This window comes from Ornithorhynchus anatinus, chromosome 17, assembly GCF_004115215.2.
Source record: "Ornithorhynchus anatinus isolate Pmale09 chromosome 17, mOrnAna1.pri.v4, whole genome shotgun sequence".
Lineage (NCBI taxonomy): Eukaryota > Metazoa > Chordata > Mammalia > Monotremata > Ornithorhynchidae > Ornithorhynchus > Ornithorhynchus anatinus.
In genome coordinates, this window is record NC_041744.1 from 40,358,083 (window position 1) to 40,384,463 (window position 26,381).

General features: G+C 46.3%; 1 protein-coding gene across 3 annotated transcripts in view; it reads right to left on the minus strand.

Annotated features, from left to right (window-relative positions):
- Positions 1-26,381, minus strand: part of PHLDB2 (pleckstrin homology like domain family B member 2) — a 116,776-nt gene that overhangs the window by 87,114 nt on the left and 3,281 nt on the right. Inside the window, exon 2 of one of the 3 annotated variants that reach the window (XM_029082160.2) lies at positions 6,905-7,037. The exons of 1 other annotated variant lie outside the window; for it this stretch is intronic. The gene's annotated coding sequence lies outside the window, so the exon portion shown is untranslated. Of the gene's footprint in view, positions 1-6,904; positions 7,075-26,381 lie in introns of those variants that run through there. One more of the 3 variants, XM_039914462.1, reaches the window with a different exon arrangement.

Genomic DNA, 26,381 nt, shown 5'->3' on the forward strand with positions numbered 1-26,381 from the left:
TAGGCCAGACTGCTTCTCCAATTGGATTCTAATAATAATAACAATTAATAATTGTGGTATTTGTTAAGCACCTACTATGTGCCAGGCACTATATCAAGCTCTGGGGTGAATACAAGTAAATAGGGTTGGACACAGTCCCTGTCCCATGTGGGGTGCACAGTCTCAATCCTGAGATAATTGAGTCCCAGGGAAGTTAAGTGACTTACCCAAGGTCATACAGCAGACAAGTGGGGGAGCCAGAATTAGAACCAATGACCTTCTGACTTAATCTATACTGGGTCTTTAGCTGATCTCAATCACTGCCTCCAGAGAGGGCATAAAACCTGGCTGCAGCAGACCTATTCTTGGCTATGGGGATGTGGGGCTGTGGGCAGGGTAATAGGAGGGCATTAAGGAATAAGACACATAGGGATGAAGGCTCAGGCTGAGCCTGAATGGGATGGGAATGGGAAGGAATGGGATGAAGAGGCTACCAGCAAGCTTCCAGTGGAAGTCAGTAGCAAGGTAGCGGTCTCCGAGCACCTCCAAATTGGCTTCTTCATGCTCCATCCCACACCCAGAATAGCTCCCTCCCTGTTATGTCCAGGATCAGGGCCATCAGCACTTGGCAGGGCGGTTGACAGATCAGGCAAAGGACACACTCATCATGGGCCAAGGCCTGGTTCAGCTTATAACTGCCAAATGAGGGTTGGGTCACCCTGGCTGTGACCACCACATCCGCCCACCGCCACACGACCAGGCCCCACTTCCTTGATCTCCTTCCTGTGGGAGTTCCCAGCTCGGCCACTACCACAGGTCCTGGGAGCTCCAGGAGCACCCTTTTCAAATAGTACAGTTGGGATATGATCCACAGCTCCAGATCCAAGTCCTGCCATCTGCTGTAGAAATACAGAGCCCAAAGTCCTGCAGTTCCTACCTTGCTCTGCTCCCAGGCTGCTGCCACCTTCCTCTCTTTCAACCTCTACATTCAGTCTTTCACCAAATCCTGTAGATTCTTCCTCCAGAACAATTCCATAATCCACCTTTTTCCTTGCTGGTGAAGACACTTGTCTTAGTAGTAATAGTATTTATTAAGCCCTTACCTTGGGCAGAGCACTGTAATAAGTGTTGGAAAAGACTATATGAATGGGAATTAGGCACAGACCTTGTTCCTCGAGGAGCTCACAGTCTCTGTCATAACCGGATTCAACAACCGCCTCAGCCTTCTCAGAGACCTCCCTGCCTCCATCCTGTTCCTTCTCCAGGCATGCTTAACTCTGCAGCCTGGATCATTTTTGTAATACATTGTTCTGCATATATCTGCCCGCCCCTCAAAAACCTCCAGTCAGTGCCCATCTATCTTCACTTCAAGCAGAAACTAATCCTCTAATGCCAATTTACTCACTCTATCTTGATCTGATCTATTTTGCTTCTGACCTTTCACCCACGTCCTGTGTCTGGCCTAGAACCTCCTCCCTTCGTATCTGACAGATGAGCACTTCCCCTACCTTCAAAAGCCTTATTAAAAGCACATCTCCTACAAGGGCCCTTCCCTAACTAAGCCCCCATTTCATCTTCTCTCCCTGCCACTTCCTTCTGTGCTGCCCTTACACTTTCATTCATTCATTCATTCAGTAGTATTTATTGAGTGCTTACTATGTGCAAAGCACTGTAGTAAGTGCTTGGAATGTACAATTCAGCAACAGAGACAATGCCCAGTGACAGGCTCACTTGGATTTGCACCCTTTACTCATCCCACCCTCAGCCCCACAGCACTTAATGGGACAGTAGATTAATTAGTGTGAGCGGATCACTGTAGTAGGTGCTTGGGAACATCCAAATGAGTAAAAGACAAGGCTTATCAATTAATGCTATTTCCTGAAGACCTATTGTGTGCACAACACTGTGTTGGGTACCTGGGAGCCAAAAAAAATCTTTACCCTCCAGAAGTCTTCAGTCTAATGGAGGAACTAAGCACATAAGCTCTCCAAACGTGCAAGTAAGAGTATGAGTGTAAACGTGAATGATGAGCATAAAAAAGAAGCACCATCAAGTGGCTGAGCAAAATCCCCAAGAATCCAGCTGCCTTCCCATCAGCACATGCAGGGCCCATGCCCCATCTCACACCAGACCATGGAGTTTTAAGCTGCAGCAGTGCATCCCTCAGCCTCTCCTTCAACCACACATCAAGCAAAATCACCTGGAACCCTGCTGCCTTCCCATCGTGACACCCGGGGGGGCTGTCCACTGCTTCCCTCACATCCACAGATGCTGCCCCATCCCCAAGACACTAGGGCTCCCATCAGACCATGGGCAATGGGAAGTCTTCCCAACTTTTGGAACATTGAGAACATTATCACCGTAACCCCAGCTGTGACTTCTGGAACTCCTGGCCTGAGCTGGGAGGAGCCTGAATGATGAAGACTGACTCCCACTGCTGGGAAGAGCCGCTGACGGGGCTGGGTGTGAGAAGAGGAGGGGCTTCCAGCCACAAGATGAGCTTGAAGAGAGTAATGTTTCTTTCGGGGTGATGGCAGAGAAGGCACAGGGGTGGAGAGAGAGAGGCCTTGCCTGGCATATTCCATGCCTGGCCCCACGGAAGGTTGACTGGACTTCAGCAGAAGATGGAAATACCACTGATTGGTAGAAGATGGGAGATGTAGGTAGTAGGCAAGCAAGCAGACAGCGGGGCAGGGAGGTGGGCAGTAGGCAGGAGTACCGGCTGGGTGGCAGACCCTATCCCCTGACCACTGAGTGCTAATCTGGGTTTGGATCCGCTGTTCTGTTGAATCCGGCTCCTCCACATTTAACCAGGTGAGCTCACAAGGTGCCCCCAGGCTTGACCAACAGAAACTGCACTTTGAGGGGAAGGACCCTCTTCTGGTTTTAAGTCATTAGTATTGAATTGGCCCGCTGAGCCTCTGGAATGGACAGGATCTCCAGCATTTGGGAAGTGTCATGGCCTAGGGGAAAAAGCATGGGCCTGAGAGTCAGAGAACCTGGGTTATAACCCTGGTTCTGCCATCTGTCTGTAGTGTGACTTCAGGCAAGTCACTTCACTACTCTGGGCCTCAGTTTCTTCAACTGTAAAATAATGTTTCAATATTTGTTCTCCTTCCAATTTACACTGTGAACCACATTGTAGCACAGGGACAGTATCCGGCTAAATTAACTAGTGGAGAAGCAGCGTGGCTCAGTGGAAAGAGCATGGGCTTTGGAGTCAGGGCTCATGAGTTCGAATCCCAGCTCTGCCACTTGTCGGCTGTGTGACTGTGGGCAAGTCACTTAACTTCTCTGTGCCTCAATTCCCTCATCTGTAAAATGGGGATTAAGACTGTGAGCCCCACGTGGGACAACCTGATTCCCCTATGTCTACCCCAGCGCTTAGAACAGTGCTTGGCACATAGTAAGCGCTTAACAAATACCAACATTATTATTATTATTATTACCCCAGGGTTTACAACACTGTTTGACATGTAATAAGCATTTAACAAATACAATTATTATTATTATTATCATTAATGTTGTTAGTCCCAAGGATTTGTCCCAAGGCAGTGTCTGGTTACTAGCATCTGGAACCTGCCCATCTCCCCTGATATCTTTCCTTCTGGCATGGTGCTTTGAGATTATGTCATACCTGCTGGAAGTGTCTGTGAGAATGCTTAGTGCCTTATCCAGATTCTTTATTTCAATCTGATCAGGAAATGGAAATGGCTTGCTGACCCAGGGACTTGAATAGCCCAGAGAAAAGGAAGCTAGTTTTGAGGACAGAGTCAGGGCAAGACTCTTGTGGAACAGTGTGGCCTAATGGAAAGAGCACAGAACTCGGACTCAGTAGGCTCTACCACTTCATTCCAGTGTGACTTTGGGCAAGACATTTAATTTATATGTGCCTTGATTTCCTCAACTGGAAAAAAAGGGATTCAATTCCTGTTCTCCCTCTGACTTAGGCTGTGAACCCTACATGGGACAGGACCTGTGTTCAATTTAATTTTCTGGTATCTACTGCAATACTTGGTATAATACCTGGCATATAGAAAGCACTTTACAGTATTATCATTATTATTATTATTATCATCATTATTATTATTATTATTGTTACAATTGAGCATACTTACCTGACAGCCACAGAGAGATCAAAACACTTTTTCAGAGAAATTTGAAAATACCAGAGCAACCTCTCTTCTACTAAGTCATACCCTTATCAAACATTTTGTTATAACTGATGTCACCCCCCAACTGCAAAAAAATCTCCAGTGGTTGCCTATCAACCTTCATATGAAGCAAAAACTCCTCACTATTGGCTTCAAAGTTGTGCATCACATTGCCCCCTCCTACCTCACCTCCCATCTCTCCTGAAGCCCAGCATACACACTCCACTCCTCTGCCGCTAACCTCCTCACTGTGCCTCGTTCTCTCCTGTCCTGCTGTTGACTCCTGGCCCATGTCCGACCTTTGGCCTGGAATGCCCTCCCTCCTCACATCCTCCAAACTAGCTCATTTCCCCCCATCAAAGCCCTACTGAAGGCTCACCTCCTCCAGGAGGCCTTCCCAGACTGAACCTCCCTTTTTCTTCTGCCCCTCCTCCCCTCCTCATCGCTCCTACTCCCTCCCTCTGCTCTACCCACCCCCCCCCAGCACTTGTGTATATTTGTACATATTTATTATTCTAATTGTTTTATTAATGTCGTCTTGTCTTTTGCTGTCGTGTTGTCTCTGACCCATAGCAACATCATGGACACATCTCTTCCAGAATACCCCATCTCCATGTCCAATAGTTCTGTTATGTACCCATAGAGTTTTCTTGGTAAAAATGCAGAAGGGGTTTACCTCCTTCCATGCAGTAAACTTGAGTAACCACCCTTGATCTCTCCCATGCCACTGCTGCCCAGCACAGGTGGGTTTTGACTTGTAGCAGATTGCCTTCCACTCACTAGCCACTGCCCAAGCTAGGAATGGAAAGTCTCCCAAAGTCTCCCAGTCTCCCCAAGTCGAGACTGGTAGAGTACTGCAAACTCTCCAGGTGTGACCTTGAAAGGGGCAATTAAGCAGTACTAGCATTATTATGTGTGAACCCCTGCCTCCCCATTAACAACTTATTCCTCTTCTACTCATAGCCCAACAAGAAAAACAGACTATTTCTCAAATGTGGGCTGCTAAGCCCCTCTCCACCCACATTCTGCAACCCTCCCTCCTAGCTCTACAAAATCCCCTTTCCACCCACCCTCTGCAGACACTACTTTTGGGATAACAAATATATATATTTATATATTATTAATATTTTCTCTATATAGATAATTATATATCTATAATTCTATTTATCTATTTTGATGCTATTGATAGCTTTTTATTTTGTTTTGTTGTTTGTCTCCCCCACTGTGAGCCTATGTGAGGGAGGCTCTGTGAGACTGTGAGCCTATTGTTGGGTAGGGATTATCTCTGTTGCCGAATGGTACTTTCCAAGCGCTTAGTACAGTGCTCTGCACATAGTAAGTGCTCAATAAATATGACTGAATGAATGAATCATCCCGTTCACCCAATTCATTCAGCTTGCATTTTTCCAGCATTCGATATGCCTCTGGTTCTCTGGTTGTAATCATGAATCCCTCAAGCCAATTTCAAGCATAGAGTAGCAGGGAACAAGAATCCTGACTAGACTAGAAGAGGTCAACCACGAGAGGGAAGAGAACAAGGCACGATGAGCAGGTTGACATTAGAGGAACATAGTGTTTGAGCTGGAATGTAGTGGAAGAAGAAAAAGGATAAGTAGAGGGGAGAGAGCTGCCATAACAGTCAGTGGTCGGGACCATAAGCTTGATGTGGAGAGGAAGAGATGAACACTAGAGGTATTTGAGTGCAGAGATATGTGTATCACTACATTTTAAAAAAGTGATCCAGGGAAGCATGGACTGGAGAGGGGAGGCACTGGAGGCAGGGAGGTCAGCAAAGAGGCTGATATAGAAACAAGCCAGCATGGTTCAGGAAGGGATGGTGATTTTCCCTCTCTCGTCTACAGACCATCTCTCTTTAAACAGTATGGCCTACTGGAAAAAGCAGTGGCCCGAGAGCCAGGAGACCTAGGATCTAGTCCTCACCTGCCACTTGCCTGCTGTGTGACCTTGAGAAAGACATTTAACTTCTCAGGGTCTCAGTTACCTCATCCCATGTGGGACATGGACTGTGTCTGATCTAAGGGTATTGTCTTTATCCCAGTGTGTAGTAGAGTGTTCAGCACAGAGTAAGTGCTTAACAGATCCCACAGTTATTATCGTTAATAATACAGCCCTTCAGTCAGCATTTAATTTTCCACTCCTTTGTTCTCTCCTTCCCTACACTGCATGAATGAAGCTTTTGAGAGGGTTTGCAGATGTGCTGCCTATAAAGGGATAGTTAAAGTATTCTGATTCCTCTCTAAATTCTTCTGAATTCACAACAAGAGTTCTGACTGCACAAACCCACCATTGTGCTTTTAGTATGGAAGCCAAAGAGTCCTGAGGGCTCCAAAGGACAAGACTATTACATGCCCGACCGCAGTCCCAGATGGGCATGGTGGGGGAGGGGGAAATGCAACTTCCATATGCAGTACATCTGAAGCTGGAACAACGGACTGCACCCGGAGGCCTCAGAAGGAACCAAGGCAAGCTGTGTTTAAACTTTTCTAATCCAAAAGTCTCACACAGGGCTTTAGTTATTTTACCGCTTACAAGGACCATGTACAGCTGTCAGTCAAGGAGAATGCAGGAGGTGGGGAGTCAGGGACTCTGAGGCTTTCAAAGGGCAAAACAAACAATGCTGCTCATTGTTCTCTAGCAGATACATTTTGAAAGAAATCCCCCAGTCCAGGAAGATTGTAGTATGCACCCTGCCAGGATGCTCAAACCCAGTCACTGCAGAGATGAGATGGCCCATGGGGCTGAAACCTTACCGGGTAAGGGGGCTAGCCAGAGGTGGGGTGCAGCTCACCCAGATCTCAGCCATCCAGGAGATGGGGGAAAGCGACCGCCTCAGATCCTCTTCGCTTTAATATGCTGCCTGTTCTGTAGGGCTCAATGAAGGACCTGGGGAGAAACAGAATGGCCTAGTGGAAAGAACTCAGGCCAGGAAGTTGGAGGATTTGGGTTCTACTCTCGGCTCTGTCACTTGCCTGCTGTGTGACCTTGGGCAAGTCACTTAACTTCTTTTTGCTTCAGTTTCCTCTTCTGTAAAATGAGGATTAAAAACCTGTTCTCCCTCCTCCTTAGATTATGAGCCCCCCACAATATTCATTCATTCACTGAGCACTTACTATGTGCAGAGCACTGTACTAAGTGGTTGGAATGTACAATTCGGCAACAGACATAGACAATCCCCGCCCAACAACGGACTCAGTCTAAACGGGAGAGAAAGATAACAAAACAAAACAAGTGGACAGGCGTCAATACCATCAAGATAAATAGAATCATAGATATATACACCTCATTAATCAAATTAATAGAGTAATAAATAATATATACAAATATGCACAAGCATTGTGGGGAGGGGAAGGGGGAAGAGCATAGGGATGGAGTAGGGAGAATGGGGGGGAGGGGCAGAGGGAAAGGGAGGGCTCAGTCTGGGAAGACCTTCTGGAGGAAGTGAGTTCTCAGTAGGGCTTTGAAGAGGGGAAGAGAGTTAGTTTGGCGGATGTGAGGAAGGAGGGCATTCTGGTCAGTGGTAGGATGTGGGCCAGGGTCGATGGTAGGACAAGCAAGAAGGAGGGACCATGGGGAGGTTAGCGTCAGAGAAGCAGAGTGTACAGGGTAGGCTGTAGAAGGAGAGAAGGGAGGCGAGGTAGGATGGGGCCAGGTGACAGAGAGTTCTGAAGGCAATATATGGCTTCAATATATGGCACAATATGGGACAAGGGACGAGTATGGGATGAGTCTACACTCGCTGCCTAGAATTCCTTAACTCCAATTTTCTCCTGGACCCCTTCCAATCTGGCTTCCGTCCCCTCCACTCTACCTAGACTGCTCTCTCAAAGGTCACCCATGACCTCCTTCTTGCCAGATTCAATGGCTCCTACTCTATCCTAATCCTCCTTGACCTCTCAGCTGCTTTTGACACTGTTGACCATCCCCTTCTCTTCCACACCTTATCTCACCTTGGTTTCACGGACTCCTTTCTCTCCTGGTTCTCCTCTTATCTTTCTGGCCGGTCATTCTCGGTCTCCTTCACAGGTTCCTCCTCCCCCTCCCATCCTCTAACTGTTGGGGTTCCTCAAGGGTCAGTTCTTGGTCCTCTTCTGTTCTACATCTACACTCACTCCATTGGTGAACTCATCCGCTCTCACGGCTTCAACTATCATCTCTATGCAGATGACACACAAATCTATTTCTCTGCCCCTGTTCTCTCCCCTTCCCTTCAGGCTCGTATCTCCTCCTGCCTCCAGGAGGTCTCTACCTGGATGTCTGCCCACCACCTAAAACTCGACATGTCCAAAACTGAGCTCCTTATCTTCCCTCCCAAGCCCTCTCCTCTTCCTGACTTCCCTATCACTGTGGATGCTACAACCATCCTTCCCGTCTCTCAAGCCCGCAACCTCGGTGTCATCTTTGACTCAGCTCTTTCATTCACCCCACACATCCAATCCGTCACCAAGACCTGCCGGTCTCACCTTTATAATATCGCCAAAATCCGCCCTTTCCTCTCCACCCAAACGGCTATCTTACTGGTACAGGCTCTCATAATATCCCGGCTGGATTATTGGGTCAGCCTTCTCTGTCATCTCCCTTCCTCCGGCCTCTCCCCGCTCCAGTCTATTCTTCATTCCACTGCCCGGCTCATCTTCCTGCAGAAACGCTCTGGGCCTGTCACTCCCCTTTTTAAAAACCTCCAGTGGTTGCCTATTGACCACCATACAAAACAAAAACTTCTCACTCTAGGCTACAAGGCTCTCCATCACCTTGACCCCTCCTACCTCTCCTCCCTTCTCTCTTTCTACCGCCCTCCCCACATGCTCTGCTCCTCTGCCGCCCACCTCCTCACCATCCCCCGTTCTCACCTATCCCGCTGTCGACCCCTGGACCACGTCCTCTCGCTGTCCTGGAATGCCCTCCCTCCTCACCTCCACCAAACTAATTCTCTTCCCCTTTCAAAGCCCTACTTAGAGCTCACCTCCTCCAAGAGGCCTTCCCAGACTGAGCTTCCCCTTTTCCTTCTGCTCCCTCTGCTGCCTCTCTACCCCCCACTTCACCTCCCCTCAGCTAAGCCCCCTTTTCCCCCCATTTTTCCTCTGCTCCTCCCCCCCTCTTCCCCTCCCCTCAGCACTGTGCTCGTCCGCTCATTTGTATATATTTTTATTACCCTATTTATTTTGTTAATGAGATGTATATCCCCTTGATTCTATTTATTGCTATTGTTTTAATGAGATGTACATCCCCTTGATTCTATTTACTGCTATTGTTTTTGTCTGTCTCCCCCGGTTAGAATGAAAGCCCTTCAATGGACAGGGACTGTCTCTATCTGCTGCCGATTTGTATATTCCAAGCGCTTAGTACAGTGCTCTGCACATAGTAAGCGCTCAATAAATACTGCTGGATGAATTAATGAATGAATGAATGAATGAATGAATGAACGAACAAGGACTGTGGATGATCTGATTGTATTGTTTCTACCCAGCATTTTGCTCAGTGCTAGGCAATCAATTCATAAAGCAATCATATTTATTGAGTGCTTACTGTGTTTAAGTGCTTAGGGGAGTACAATATGAAAGACACATTCCCTGCCCACAATGAGCTTACAGTTTAGAAATAAACTTGGCATATAGTACGGGCTTAACAAGATCAATGAATGGCATTTACTGAATGCTTGCTTTGTGCAGAGTACTGTATTGAGCAGTCTTGTCTTTGCTGTTGAGTTGTCTCTGACCCATAGCAACATCATGGACACATCTCTTCCAGAATACCCCATCTTCTTCTCCAATAGTTCTATCATGTACCCATAGAGTTTTCTTGGTAAAAATGCAGAAGGGGTTTACCTCCTTCCATGCAGTAAACTTGAGTAACCACCCTTGATCTCTCCCATGCCACTGCTGCCCAGCACAGGTGGGTTTTGACTTGTAGCAGATTGCCTTCCACTCACTAGCCACTGCCCAAGCTAGGAATGGAAAGTCTCCCAAAGTCTCCCAGTCTCCCCAAGTCGAGACTGGTAGAGAGAAGCAGTGTGGCTCAATGGAAAGAGCATGGGCGTTGGAGTCAGAGGTCATGGGTTCGAATCCCGGCTCAGCCACTGGTCAGCTGTGTGACTTTGGGCAAGTCACTTAACGTCTCAGTGCCTCAGTTACCTCATCTGTAAAATGGGGATTAAGACTGTGAGCCCCACATGGGGCAACCTGATTCCCCATGTCTACCCCAGCGCTTAGAACAGTGCTCGGCACATAGTAAGCACTTAACAAATACCAATATTATTAACATTATTATTACTGCAAACTCTCCAGGTGTGACCTTGAAAGGGGCCATTAAGCAGTACTAGCATTATTATGTGTGAACCCCTGCCTCCCCATTACCAACTCATTCCTCTTCTACTCACAGCCCAACAAGAAAAATAGATTATTTCTCAAATGCAGGCTGCTGGGCCCCTGCCCACCCACATTCTGCAACCCTCCCTCCTAGCTCTACAAAATCCCCTTTCCACCCACCCTCTGCAAACACAACTTTTGGGATAACAAATCTTTCCACCCACCAAATCCCCCTCAACCCAGCTCTGCAAACAACTCTCCCAGCCCCCATCCCTAATGACAGGGACCAACTCATTCTCTCTTTTTTCTGTTTCTTTCTCTCTCTCTCTCTCTCTTTATCTCTCTCTGGCCCGCCCTCTCCCCACCCCCAGCCCCGGCACCCCCTATGCACCCACAACATTCATCCATTCATGCAATCATATTTATTGAGTGCTTTCTATGTGCAGAGCACTGTACTAAGCACTTGGAAAGTACAATTCAGTAACAAATAGAAACAATCCCTGCCCAACAATGGGCTCATAGTCTAGAAGGGGGGAGACAGATTTCAAAACAAATAACAAATAAACAGTACCCCCCTCCCCATTTCCCCCACCCAGGCTTTCCAGATCCACTTAAAACTAACATCAGTGAGGGCCAAGAGCTCATCGATGCCCTGATGATGGACCCCGGGTGCTGGACCAGTGTGCTCCAGTGCCACACTGGACAGGAAAGGGACAAGTAATAATAATAATACTAATAGTAATAATAATGGTATTTGTTAAGCTCATACTATGTGCCAAGCACTGTTCTAAGTGCTGAGGTAGATATAAGGTAATCAGGTTGTCCCACGTGGGGATCACAGTCTTAATCCCCATTTTCCAGATGAGGTAACTGAGACACAGATAAATTAAGTGGCTTGCCCAAGGTCACACAGCAGGTAAGTGGCAGAGCTGGAATTAGAACCCACGTCCTCTGACTCCCCAGCTCAGGCTCTTGCCACTAAGCCACCCTGCTTCTAACAGGTGTGCCAGCCAAGCTGGGCCCCAGCGGGAGAAAGGCCTGCCAGGAGAAGGGTGGATGTGGTGGACAGTCCTGCAGATGAACCTGAAGAGGAGCAAATCCTTACTGGGGGGGCACTCACCCAGCTCTGTGAAGTCCTTCCCCCCCACCCTTCCCGCCCCTTCCAAGGGAGAGGCCCAGAGCCTGGAGAGCCACCACTCCTGTCGCTGCCATGATGGGGCCAAATCAGCTGGAGGGGCTGGGAAGGGGGTGGTGCAGGGACTGGCCGGGGAGGTGGAAAAAGGCCGGGCGAAGGTGGCGTGAGGGCCGGGTGCCCAGCTCGATCGCTGCCCACCTCTGAGGCCCCCGATGACGACTCTTCTCCCATCGCCCCCTCCTGATACTCAGCACTCAGCATTCCAACTTCCCCCAAGCCTCAGTGTCCTGTCCCAGCGGCGGGGAAGGAAGAGGAGTTGTGCAGAAAGCCAAATCCAGACAAGGTTTTTGGCAACCAGGCCCAAGCTGTGCCCTAGGACCTGAATCAGAGATGGCTGGAAATCACACCTGGGGGCTGAGGTATGGCCAGGAACATGTCTACCTTCCAAAGTCCCACCCAAAGCAACTAATAAGCTGAGTGGCTCAGTGGAAAGATCACAGGCGTGGGAGTCAGAGGTCACAGGTTCTAATCCCGGCTCTGCCATTTGTCAGCTGTGTGACTTTGGGCAAGTTACTTAACTTCTCTGTGCCTCAGTTACCTCACGTGTAAAATGGAGATTAAGACTGTGAGCCCCCGTGGGACAACCTGATCACCTTGTATCCCTCCAGCACTCAGAACAGTGCTTTGCACATAGTAAGCACTTAAATACCACTATTATTATTAATAATAACTGAATAATAATAATAATATTAGTAACACTAGTGGTATTTAAACTATTTATACTAGATTCATGCCCTGGGATAGGTACAAAATCATTCAGGTCAGTCATAGTTCCTATCCCTCTTTGGGCTCACAGTCTAAGTAGGAGGGAGAACAGACACTGTTAGTCAAAGAAGTGAAGAAACTTGGCCAAGATCGCATAGCAGATGAGTGAAAAAACCAGGTTTAGAGCCCAGGTCATCTAATTCCCAGGCCCCTGCTCTTTCCACTAGCCATTTCTCCTTCCACTGCCTTTGTCCTTCCCTACCCCTCTCCCCCAACCAACCAGCTCCCCAGGATTTCAACTTCCAGAGCTGAATTCCTCCCACCTGAGGACTTCTGTCCCTAGAAGATGGATTCTTTCTGGAGTCAATAATCTGGGAACAATGATTTATTCACTAAAAGATCACAATGTTCCACCGAGTGCTGCTTCTCTTGGCTTACTGAGAAATGGTTTTTTACAAATGTACAACAGTCTCCTGGTTTGAAATCACTAAGAGTAAGCAAACCCTGGTTTCTGGACTTCCAGTTGTGGCTGCTATAGAAAACCACTCCCACCTCTGGCTTTTCCAATGTGAGTTTTCATTATCTGAGCCTATGCCAAACAAGAAATTGCTGTGCTATTTGAGAAATGAGGAGTGGAAGAGAACTGTTTTTCAAAAGTCTATTGCTTGGAATTGTCTTTACAGAACTGAGGGGGTGACTGTGTTCTGGGTGGGAGTTAGCTAAGATTTCATCTTGCACTCTCCTACATCATCAAGAAAAACGTGAAGTATCCAGGTGGGTTTAGAATTCTTGACCTGTAAGGATCTCAAAGCACCTTAAAGGCTGTTAGCATCTTTTCACAGATCCCCATGAGTTGAGCAGGAAAGGAATTTGCTGCTTAGAATGCTTAGATTCCAGACAAGAAAGACACATGGAAAATTAGCGGTCAAAAACTCAGTGTTTATAGTAGACTTCTGTAGGATTCATTTTACAAGGAAGGATGAGGTCACAGGAGTGGTTTCTGCCATTTCTGAATCTCTGCAGAAATACTAACCTTCTATTAGATTTTAAAAAGTTCCTAAAAGTACTGTTTTCAAAGTACTTTGTGATTTATTTTTTAAAAATGCATTTAGCTAGATACAGTTATGACAAACAATGAAAGTTAGGGTATTTTCATATTGACTTTGGAGAAACTGTCATCTACAACTGAGTACCTCAAAATAAAGCAACCCCAAAAGACAAGAGTTTATGGATTGCATGGAGAGTGTTGAATGCCAAAATGTCTAAGCAATCTACCCCTCTGATTTCCAAAAACATCATCTTCGTCAATACTAATGCTCATTCATATAATGTGGTTGGTCTCATTCCCTGACAAACAATTTTCATTGCCCTTCTCTGAGAAGTAGAAATCATGACACTATTTTGCTGGATGACTAGAAGTGACCTTAAAACCCGAGATCAATTTAAGGAAACCCAACTATTCTATCTAGGAGACACCTGGGCAGGGTGGCCAGCTAAATCTTGAATCTTCACGAGCTGATAATTCAGTCTGGGCATAGCTAAACACCCCCCTTGCTCCCCCAAGGGCTTCTCATCAACCTCTGCCCTCTCCAGCTCATCTTTAACACCAAATCACCCACCACTGGTGGGCCAAGGAATCATTTAATTAAACAATCAATTGTATTTACTACTATTACTACTAATAATAATAATGATAGTAATAGTGGTATTTGTTAAGTGCTTACTATGAGCCAAGCACTGTACTAAGCACTGGGGTGGATACAAGCAAATTGGATTGAACACAATCCCTGTCCCACATGGGGCTCACGGTCTCAATCCCCATTTGACAGATGAGGTAACTGAGGCACAGAGAAGTAAAGTGACTTGCCAAAGGTCACATAGCAGACATGTGACAGAGCCAGGATTAGAACCCATGACCTTCTGACCCCCAGACCTGTGCTCTATCCACTATGCAATGCTGTTTCTCGTGATGCTGCTTGTTGAGCGCTTACTGTGTGCAGGGCACTGTATTAAGCACTTGGGAGAACACAATGCAATAGAGTCGGCAAACATGATCCCTACCTGCAAAGAGTTTACAGTCTAGATGGGGATGTGGGCAATAAAATAAAGTACAGGTAGAGGAAATAGCAAAGTGTAGGGATAGGTTTAATTGCTTGGGGACTGGGGTGGGGTGAATATCAAGAGCTCTAGGGGTACAGATTTGAGTGCACAGGCAATGAAGAAGGGAAGGTAGATAGGAGAAGTGAGGGCTTAGTTAGGGAAGGTCTCTTGCAGGAGGTGTGATTTGAAGATAGGGAAAGTGGTGTTCTGTTGGAGATGAAGTAGAAGTTTCAGGTCAGCAGGAAAACATGAGCAAAGGGCTGGCAGCTGGATACATGAGAAGGAGGTATAGGGTATGTTGGCATTAGAAGAGTGATGTGTGCAGGTTGGATTGTAGTAAAAGATAAATGATATAAAGTAGGTGATTAAGTGCTTTAAAGTCAACAGCAAAGAGTTTCTGCAGAGATGGATGGGTGGATGATTAGAGGTTTTTGAGGAGTGGGGAAACATGGAGTGAACAGTTAAAAAAAAGATCCAGCCAACAGAGCAAAGTATAGAGTGGAGTGGAGAGAGGCAGGATGTATGAAGGTTAGTGAGAAGTCCAATGCAGTAGTCCAAGTGGGATATAATAAATGCTTGGATCAGCATAGTAACAATTTGAGTGGAGAGGAAAGGGTGCATTTCAGCAATGTTGTGAAGGTAGAACTGATAGGATTTGGTGACAGACTGAATATGTGGGTTGAATGAGAGAGATGAGTCAAAGATAATGCCAAGGTAATAATAATAATAATGTTGGGATTTGTTAAGCGCTTACTATGTGCCGAGCCCTGTTCTAAGAGCTGGGGTATATACAGGGTAATCAGGCGGTCCCACGTGAGGCTCACAGTTAATCCCCATTTTACAGATGAGGTAACTGAGGCACAGAGAAGTTAAGTGACTTGCCCACAATCACACAGCTGACAAGTGGCAGAGCTGGGAGTCGAACCCATGACCTCTGACTCCGAAGCCCAGGCTCTTTCCACTGAGCCACGCTGCTTCCCCACTGCTGCAAGGTGACAAGCTTGCAAGGATATTGGTGTTGTCTATAATGATGGGAAAGCCATGGAGAGGACAGGGCTTGGGCGGGAAGATGAGGAGTTCTGTTTTGGACACTTTAAGCCTGAGGTTTCAACGGGACATCCAAATCGAGATGCCCCGAAGGCAGAAGGACTGCAGAAAAGGAGAAAAATCAGAGCTGGAGGTGTAGATTTGGGAATTGCTTACCAAGAGATGGTAAAATCATGGGAGTGGAGGAGTTCTCCAAGGGAGTGGATATAAATGGAGAAAAGAAGGGCACCCAGAGCTGAGCTTTGAGGGACTCCCACAGTTAGGGGGTGGGAGGTAAAGATGGAAGCCTGCACAATCAGAAAGAAAGGAAAGAAAGGGGAAGGTGATGAAAAACCAGTCAGTCCATTTAGCCCATCCTTCACCATTGCCCACTGCCACAAGAGGTTGATAGATTAGGTAAGATTAGGCACAGGATTGGGAATTTAAGGCTTCTAAAATGGTTATATTTCAGTTATCTTCACCAATTTCCTTCCTATGGCTCTGGGCAATTGCTATGTAATAAGAGAGCACAATGATTGCAGAGCAGGGACCTTTTTGAAAGATAAGAGGCCTCTAACTAACAAAGAAACTCTAGCTGGCTGAGCTGCTTGTGACCCTTCAACAAGGTTTACATTTCCAGGAGTCTTGTGAGCATAGGGCCCTCCCACCCCTCACCTCAGTGATACGGAGCTCTATTTCCACAGGATGTGTGGAAATGCACATATTCTTTTGCATTCCTTTAGCTACCAATTCTGCATCTTTATAACTTGCCCCAACAGCAATGTGAGCCCAACCAAGAATCCTGTTAGAGCTAGAATCATTCATCCAGTGGGAGAGCTGGGGATTCTTTCCTAGCACAAGTACAGTAAGCACTTAATAAATGCTGTTCAGTGACCACTCAGGCCAACAAAGCTCAAGGCCTGGCCTTAGTGCAGAAAGCCAGGTATAAGCCAGGAGGATCAGGATCTGGACCTGGTTCCATGGGATTGCCTTGGGCTAGGGCAGGCAGATGTGATTAGCTCAGTCACAAATAAACAACACCTCAGGTGGATATTTCAGCTCTCTGTCATAGTCCTGATAGAACAGACCTGATCTGACCTGAACTGAGCTGTTGAGGAGTTTCATACAGGCACTGGGCAAGTGGATGTGGTTGAGAAATAGGTGGCCACAGAGCAAAATGCAACTTCAGTTTTCAGTCTGATTCCAATCCATTAGATCCCTATAAAGCTGGAAGCCTGGACTCACAGAAACCCAGTTATTTGAAATTGGAATTTTTGTTTGAGGAGCTGGAAATAATTGTGATATTTGTTAAATTCTTACTATGTGCCTTAGGTAGATACAGTCCTCATCTCACATGGGGATCATAGTCCCCCTATAGGAGGGGGAACAGGCATTTTATTACCATTTACAGATGAAGGAACTGAGGTAAAGAGAAGTTAAGTAACTTGCTCAAGGTCACATAGCAGAAAGTGGCAGAGCTGGTATTAGAACCAAGGTCCTCTGACTCCCAAGCCCTCGCTCTTTCCACTAGGCTGAGCAGCTTCAAACCTCCAATCATTCTCCCACTTAAAACCCTTCTTTTTGAAGGGTTCCAGATGCCTTACTGCTGATTCTTTGAAAATCAATCAATGGTATTTGAGTTGGTAGAGATGATCCCTGCCTGCAAGAAGCTTACAAAACACCCTCTGTCCTAGTCTTGTAGATTCTTGGCATCTTTGCCAGCTCCTACCACCTCCTTGTTTCTTTGCCTGCCTCTAAGAGGCATTCTCCAACTAATCCCCATTCCTCTGATCCTGTTTCATTTGCTTGCATGCATATATTTCAACCAGTCATAGGTTGGGAGCCCCTCCAGAGACAGGATCCGTGCCTAATTCCCATCTGTGTGTTCTCTACCAGCTCTTAGTACTGTTCTTGGCACACAGCAAGTGCTTACTAAATACTATTACAACTAGCCAGTCAATCCTTGGTGTCTGAGTGCAGAACTCTATAATAAGCACTTAGCAAAGTATCCCAGAGGGAGAATGTCCAGACACTGCCCTCAAGAAGTTTACAATCTAATTTATGTCAATTAATTTCAAGTTGATTGATTTATTGAAATAGTGGGAGCAATAAAGTAGACTAAGGGTATGAGGTAAAAAAAAAGTACATACATGTCAGAGTGAAATAGCTCAATAGAAAATTGAATATACAATTGATTAGCACTCTTATTCTAGGAAAGTAGACTACTAAGCAAGAAGAGCACTAAATAGAGAATGCACAGTAAATAGTAGCATTGTTATTTATTGAGTGTCTATTGAGTGCAATGCACTGTACTGAGTGCTGGGGAAAATAAAGCACTCAATCACCTTGCCCCCTCCTACCTCATCTTATTACTCTCCTACTTCAACCTAGCCCACACACTTTGCTCCTCTAATGCCAACCTTCTCACTGTACCTCAATCTCATCTATCTTGCCGCTGACCTCTCACCCCCATCCTGCCTCTGGCCTGGAACATTCTCCCTCCTCATATCTGACAATGACTCTCCCCACCTTCAAATCTGTATAGAAGGCACATCTCCTCCAAGAGGCCTTCCCTCACTAAGTCCTCCTTTCCTCTTCTCCCACTCCTTTCTACATTCTACATTGCCTTGACTTGCTCCCTTTATTCAATCCCGCTCCCAGTCCCACAGCACTTACGTACATATCTGTAATTTTATTTATTTATATTGTTTGTCTCCCCGGCTATACTGTAAATTCTTTGTGGGCAAGGAATGTATCTGTTATATTGTTCTATTGTTCTATTCCAAGTGCTTTGTATACTCAACGAATAGGATTGACTGACTGACATTCCTTACCCACAAAGGAATAATAGGGGAGCTAGACATAGAAATATCAAGTATGCATCTGTGCCCAAGATTTAATATGGCTCTAAATAAATAGATGCATATGTAAAGGAAAGAGGTGGCTGAAGATTTGATAAGAATCAAGGTCAGAGCAGTGGGATTTGAGGAGGGCTTTGAAGGTGGGGAAGGCTGAAACCTTTCTCATATGCATTAAGTACTTTCAGCTCTAGTCTCTGCTATGGATCCCTCAGAAAGTTTCCCCATTGGTGTGGAGGAGATACAATTTTAGTAGGGCGTCTTAGAGTTCTGCTTTCCTGTTTAATTTGAAAAGATTGCAAACCATTATTTCAATTACCATTTCAACAGGACAAAGCACTACGGTGTTAGCACCAACACACTAAAATATTTCTAATGAGGGCTCCTCGGGGAATGAGTCAAAGTTGTAGTCTCTTTTTGCTCTTTTTAAAAAAGCACTTTTAGAAACAGAATGGGAGAGGAGTGGAAATGTTTCCTCAAACTTGAGTCGGGGGACCTGCCCAAAGGATCCCTGGGGCTATAGAAACAGCAGCCAACAGCCATCTCTACACAAGCTTCTGGCAGCCCCACCAGAACCTGCCACATGTTAACTTGCTGGTGTTAGCGAACCACCAAGGTGGTGGATTGGCCCAGGTACTGTAAGGTGGCTTGGCACCAGGAGTGCTCACATCTGCGACTTCTTTCCGGGGCCAAGCATTTGAGGAACTTTCCCACTCTGCCAGGAATGCACGAATTTGAGAATTAGAAGAAATAACTCATCGCAGGGACATTCAGCATCGTACTTGGAGCCAAGATCACCAGAGTGTCGGGGCTCCCCAGCTGAAGCTACTTCATTCATTCAATTGTATTTATTGAACGTTGACTGTGCGCAGAGCACTGTACTAAGCTACTTGCTGGTTACTGCTCTGTGGGAGCAAATGGGTTTGCAAATAATCAAGTTGGAGGTTGACATAGTCATGATGTCACACTGCCCTCAAATCTCTTGGCTATAACAGTAATGGCAGACACTGACATGGCATTTTTCCATGACTAAAGCACTTTATGGACATACATCTATGACTATTTCCTGTAAAGCTGGAAAAGGCTGAATCCTTCCCTTTTCAATGGGGAAACCGAAAAACCAAACTGTGAAAGAACTTGCCTGGGATATCACACTGGCCTGCCCTGAAACCCTCGTGTATGCTCAATCCATTTTACTGAACCTTAGTCTAGCTACCCAATTTTCTGTAAGGAGTCCTTTCCACAGTGCTTTCAGTACTATTTATTGGTACATAGTAAGCGTTTTGCAAGCAACATAATCATTATTATTATTATTTATTGAGCACCTACTATGTGCAGAGCACTGTATTAAGTGCTTGGGAAAGTACAATAGAATTAGTAGACACAATCCCTGCCTTTAAAGACTGTACACTCTATTAGGGGGACAGACACTAAAATGCAGGTAGGAGGAAGTAATAGATTATAAAGATGTGCACATAAGTGCTATGCCTTGGGTTCTAAATACTTAAATGCTTAGGTGGGTCAGAGGGGATATACTGTGGGGAAAATAGAAAATCAGGGAAGGCTTCCTGGGGAAAGTGTGATTTCAGAAGGGCTTTGAACAGAGAGAGGGCAGGCAGCAGCACTCCATCAGATGTGAAGCAGGAGAAAAACAAATGAGGCCCAGAAAATAGGTACCACCTTGACGCCTCCTGGCAATCAAAATCTAGTGAAGTAGCCTCCCACTGAACTTGCTGGTTTCTCTGTTTTTCCTGTGTCCAAGGGAAAAACTGCTAATTGGCACACCCAGTTCACTAAGTGAATAGAAGCACTTGCTTTTCAACATTCCTACTACTAAACTTCTTTCCACTTTAACACACGTAATGAGAGCTGAGCAGCTCTCAACACCAAGGGCTTGTGGATGGAGCTAAAGAATGGTAGGGGCTTCCATATCCCCATTTTGCACACGGGTTCAAGTCAGCATCTGCTGTGCGTGGGAAACCATCTGTCATCCATTGTAATAGTCAGGAGTAGACAATAAATATCCCAGGGCAACCCTGGCCTGGCACTACCACCTGGAGACATATGTCATCTAGTTCTTCTGTCTGGCAGCAAATCACTCTTCATTCAAATGAAGCAGCGTGGCCTAGTGGAAAGGGCCTGGTTGTCAGAGGACCTGGGTTCTAATCCTGAATCTGCCACTTGCCTGCGGTGTGACCTTGGGCATTTCTCTGTGCCTCAGTTTTCTCATTTGTAAAATAGGGATAAAATACCTGTTTTCTCTCCCCTGGAAGCTGAGAGCCCCATGTGGATCAGGAACTGTGTCCTACCTGATCAATCAATCAGGTAATCAATGGTATTTATTGATCATTCACTATGTGCACAGCACTGTTCTAAGCACTTGGGAGAGTACAATACAACAGAATTAGCAGATACAACCCCTGCTTATAACAGGGTATCTATCCCAGAGTTTGATATAGTGGTTGGCACATAGGAAATGTTTAAGAAATACCACAAACATTATTATCATGATTATTCATTATTATTATTTTTGTTTTTAAATGGAACTAGCAGGCCTGGAACCCCAGAAAATCTTTACTTTTGACCCAACCTTCTAATGATTTTTTCCATAGTCACCTGGTGAGCTGCCAACTCCCAGCAACCCAGAGCCAAGCTTTATTCCACTCCTAGAGACTCTGACCCCCACAGTCCTTCAGACAAAGAGGGATACAGATTCAACAGTGGTTTCAGGTCTCCCTGGGGTGAGCCAGGACCAGTTTTAAACTCATTTTCTGAGACACAGTGGCGGTAGTGTACTTGACACTTCAATTAATCATATTTATTGAGTGCTTACTAAGTGAAGAGACCATACTAAGTGCTTGAGAGAGTACAACACAACAATAGAATATATTCCTTGTCCACAGTGAGCTTATGGTCTAGAAGGGGAGACAGACATTAATATAGATAAATAAATTAAGGATGTGTACATAAGTGCTGAGGGGCCGGGGGCCAGGGTGGTGAATAAAGCGTGACACAGAAGGGAGTGGGAAAAGAGGAAATAAGGACATAGGAAAGGCCTATTGAAGGTGGGGAGAGTAATTTTCTGTTGGATATGAGAAGAGAGAGTGTTTCAGGCCAGAAGCAGGATATGGGCAAGAGGTTGGTACACGATAGATTAGATTGAGGTACAGTGAGAAGGTCAGCATTAGAGAAGCTAAGTGTGCAAGCTGGTTTATAGTAGGAGAGTAGCAAGATGAAGTACTGTCAATAGTATTTATTGAACTTTTACTGTGTATAGAGCACTGTATTCATTCAATTCATTCAATAGTATTTATTGAGCACTTACTATGTGCAGATCACTGTACTAAGTGCTTGGAATGTACAATTCGGCAACAGATAGAGACAGTCCCTGCCCATTGACAGGCTTACAGTCTAATGGGGGAGAAAGACAGAAAAAAACAATAGCAGTAAATAGAATCAAGGAGATGTACATCTCATTAACAAAATAAACAGGGTAATAAAAATATGTACAAATGAGCAGATGAGCACAGTGCTGAGGGGCAGGGAGGGGAGAGGGGGAGAAGCAGAGGGAAAGGGGGGGAAAGGGAAAGGAAATCACTTTACTAAGCAATTGAGAAAGTACAGTATAACAATATCACATTTTCTGCCCACAATGAGCTGGGGGGGTAAGGATTTAAAGCCGATGGGAAGGACGAGTTTCTGTTTGATGCAGAAGTGGATGGGCAACAACTGGAGGTTCTTGAGAAGTGGGGAACATGGACTGAACGTTTTTGCAGAAAATGATCTGGGCTGCAGAGTGAAGTATGGACTGGAGTAGGGAGAGGCAGGGGGCAGGGGGCAGGGAGGTCAGCAAGGAGGCTGATACAGTAATCATTCATTCATTCATTCATTCGTATTGATTGAGCACTTACTGTGTGCAGAGCACTGTACTAAGCGTTTGGAAAGTACAATTGGGCAACAGATAGTGACAATCCCTACCCACAACAAGCTCACCGTCTAGAAGGGGGAGACAGACAACGAAACAAAACAAGTAGAGAGGCATCAATACCATCAAAATAGATAAATAGGACCATAAATAAATGCACATCATTAATAAAATAAATAGAGCAATAAATACGTACAAATATATACAAGTGCTGTGGGGAGGGGAAGGGGGTAGAGCAGATGGAGGGAGTAGGAACAATGGGAAGGTGAGGAGGAGCAGAGGGAAAGGGAGGGCTCAGTCTGGGAAGGCCTCCTGGAGCAGGTGAGCTCTCAGTAGGACTTTGAAGAGGGGAAGAGAGTTAGTTTGGCGGATGTGAGGAAGGAGGGCATTCCAGGTCAGAGGTAGGACATGGGCCAGGGGTCGACAGTGGGGCAGGCGAGAATGAGGCACAGTGAGGAGCTTAGCAACAGAGGAGCGGAGTGTGCGGGGTGGCCTGTAGAAGGAGAGAAGGGAGGTGAGATAGGAGCCTCCCTAAGTGATCCCAAGGTGATGGAGCCTCCCAAGGTGATGCAGAGCTTTGAAGCCAAGAGTAAGGAGATTTTGCTTCATGCGAAGGTTGATAGGCAACCACTGGATATTTTTGAGAAGAGGAGTGACATGCCCAGAGCATTTCTTTAGAAAGATAATCCGAGCAGCAGAGTGAAGTATAGACTGAAGCGGGGAGAGAGACAGGAGGACTGGAGATCAGAAATCAAGGTAGGATAGGATAAATGTTTGACAGAAGAACATCCAAGTACAGATGTCTTGAAGGGAGGAGGAAATGTGAGATTGAGAGTGAGCAATCAGGTCTCCAGATGTAGACTTGGGAATCGTCCACATAGAGATGGTAGTTGAAGCTATGCGAGTGAATGAGTTCTCCAAGGGAGTGGATGTAGATGCACTCTACATGTAGATGTAGATGGAGATGTAGATGGAGAAGCAGCGTGGCTCAGTGGAAAGAGCACGGGCTTTGGAGTCGGGGCTCATGAGTTCGAATCCCAGCTCTGCCACTTGTCGGCTGTGTGACTGTGGGCAAGTCACTTAACTTCTCTGTGCCTCAGTTCCCTCATCTGTAAAATGGGGATTAAGACTGTGAGCCCCATGTGGGACAACCTGATTCCCCTATGTCTACCCCAGCACTTAGAACAGTGCTCGGCACATAGTAAGCGCTTAACAAATACCAACATTATTATTATGTAGATGGAGAATAGAAGGGGACCCAGAACTGAAACTTGAGGGATTCCCCCAGTTAGGGGGTGGGGGCAGAGGAGTAGCCCAAGAAAGAGATTGAGAATAAGCAGACAGAGACACAAGAGGAGAACCAGGAAAGGACAGTATCAGTGAAGCTTCCAGAAGAAGGGGGTGGTGGGCAATGTCAAAGGCAGCTGAGAGGTTGAGGAGGATTAGGATGGAGTAGAGGCTGTTGGATTTGGCAAGAAGGAGATCACTGGTGACCTTTGCGAGGGTGGTTTCTGTGGAATGAAGTGGAGGACAGACTGGAGGGAATCAAGAAAATAATTGGAGGAGAGGAACTTGATATGACAGTTGTACATAATGTGCTCAAGGATTTGGCGAGGATTGGTAGGAGGGAGATGGAGCGAAAACTGGGTGGATCCATGGGGCCAAAAGAGAGTTTTCTACCCTTCATTTCCAAACTCAAAGAACAAGTCATCTACACTCACTGCCTTGAATTCCTCAACTCCAACTCTCTCCTGGAACCCCTCCAATCTGGTTTCCGTCCCCTCCACTCCACCAAAACTGCCCTCTCAAAGGTCACCCATGACCTCCTTATTGCCAAATCCAATGGCTCCTACTCTATCCTAATCTTTTTCGACCTCTCAGCTGCCTTTGACACTGTCGACCATCCCCTTCTCCTCCACACTTTATCTCACCTTGACTTCACAGACTAAGTCCTCTCCTGGTTCTCCTCTTATCTTTCTGGCCGTTCATTCTCCATCTCCTTTGCGGGCTCCTCCTCTCCCTCCCATCCACTAATTGTAGGGGTTCCTCAAGGGTCAGTTCTTGTCCCTCTTCTGTTCTCCAGCTATACTCACTTCCTTGGTGAACTCATTCGCTCCCATGGCTTCAACTATTATCTCTTTACGGCTTCAACTATTATCTCTATGCAGATGACACCCAAATCTATATTTCCTCCCTTGTTCTCTCCTACTCCCTCCAGGCACATATCTCCTCCTGCTTCCAGGATGTCTCCATCTGGATGTCTGCCTGCCACTTAAAACTCAACATGTCCAAAACTGAGCTCCTTATCTTCCCTCCCAAACCCTGTCCTCTCCCTTATTTCCCTGTCACTGTGGACGGCACAACCATCCTTCCTGTCTCACAGGCCCGCAACCTTGGTGTCATCCTTGACTCTGCTCTCTCATTCACCCCACACATCCAATCCGTCACCAACACCTGCCAGTCTCACCCTCACAATATCGCCAAGATCCGCCCTTTCCTCTCCATCCAAACTGCTACCGTGCTGGTACAAGCTCTCATAAAATCCCGACTGGATTACTGTGTTAGCCTCCTCTTGGATCTCCCTTCCTCCTGTCTCTCCCCACTCCAGTCTATTCTTCATTCCGCTGCCCAAATCATCTTTCTTCAGAAATGCTCTGGGCATGTCACTCCCCTCCTGAAAAACCTCCAGGGGTGCCCATCAACCTTCGCACGAAACAAAAACTCCTCACTCTGGGCTTCAAAGCTCTCCATCACCCTGCCCCGTCCTACCTCACCTCCCTTCTCTCTTTCTACTGCCCGTCCCATAGATTCCGCTCTTCCACCACTCACCTACTCATGGTTCCCCGTTCACATGTGTCCCGCTTTCGACCCCTGGCCCATGTCCTACTGCTGTCCTGGAATGCCCTCCCTCCTCACATCTGCCAAACTAACTCTTTTCCCCTCTTCAAAGCCCTACTGAGAGCTCACCTCCTTCAGGAGGCCTTCCCAGGCTGACCCCACCTTTCTTTCTGCTCCTCCTCCCCTCCCCCCCACCCCCTGCTCTTCGCCCTTCCCCTCCCCTCAGCACTGTGCTTATTTGTATATATTATTTACTACCCTATTTATTTTGTTAATGAGGTGTATATCTCCTTGATTCTATTTATCTTGATGACGTTGTCTTGTTTTGTTCTGTTTTGCTTTGCTCTCTGTCTCCCTCATTTAGACTGGGAAGCAGCGTGGCTCAGTGGAAAGAGCCTGGGCTTCGGAGTCAGAGGTCATGGGTTCAACTCCTGGCTCTGCCACTTGTCAGCTGTGTGACTGTGGGCAAGTCACTTAATTTCTCTGTGCCTCAGTTACCTCATCTGTAAAATGGGGATTAACTGTGAGCCTCACGTGGGACAACCTGATTACCTGATCACCTTGTATCTCCCCCAGCGCTTAGAACAGTGCTCTACACATAGTAAGCACTTAACAAATACCAACATTATTATTATTAGACTGTGAGCCTGTTATCGGGCAGGGATTGTCTCTATCTGTTGCTGAATTGTACATTCCAAGCAGTTAGTACAGTGCTGTGCACATAGTAAGCACTCAATAAATACTATTGAATGAATGAATGAATAGGATAGAGGAGACTTGAGTATGTTTGAAAGCAGTGGGGTAGAAACCACTGGACAGTGAACAATTGAAGATGGTGGTCAGGGAGGAAAGAAGGTGGGGCAAGTGTTTGGATAAGGTGTGAAGGGATGGGGTTGGATGTGCAGGTGGAAGGAGTAGATTTTGAGAGAAGGGCGATCTCTTGAGATACTGCTAGGAAGGATGGGACTGTTTAAGAAGAGGCAATAGGAGGGAGGGACTGGAGAGGAGCAGAGGAGATTTTAGGGAAATCATGCCTGATAGTTTGAATTTTTTTAAAAAAAGCAGGTAGCCAGTCACTGGGACAAGGGATGGGGGAGGCAGGGGACAGGGGGTTTGAGGAGGGAATTAAATGCCTGGAACAAATGGTGGGGGCAATGTGTGTAGGGGATAAATAATTGTGTTGGGAGGAGGAGAGGGCAGAGTTAAAGCATGCAAGGATGAACTTGAGGTCGACTTGAAGATAAACCAGATGGTCTGAGCCTTTGTGCTTATTTGAAA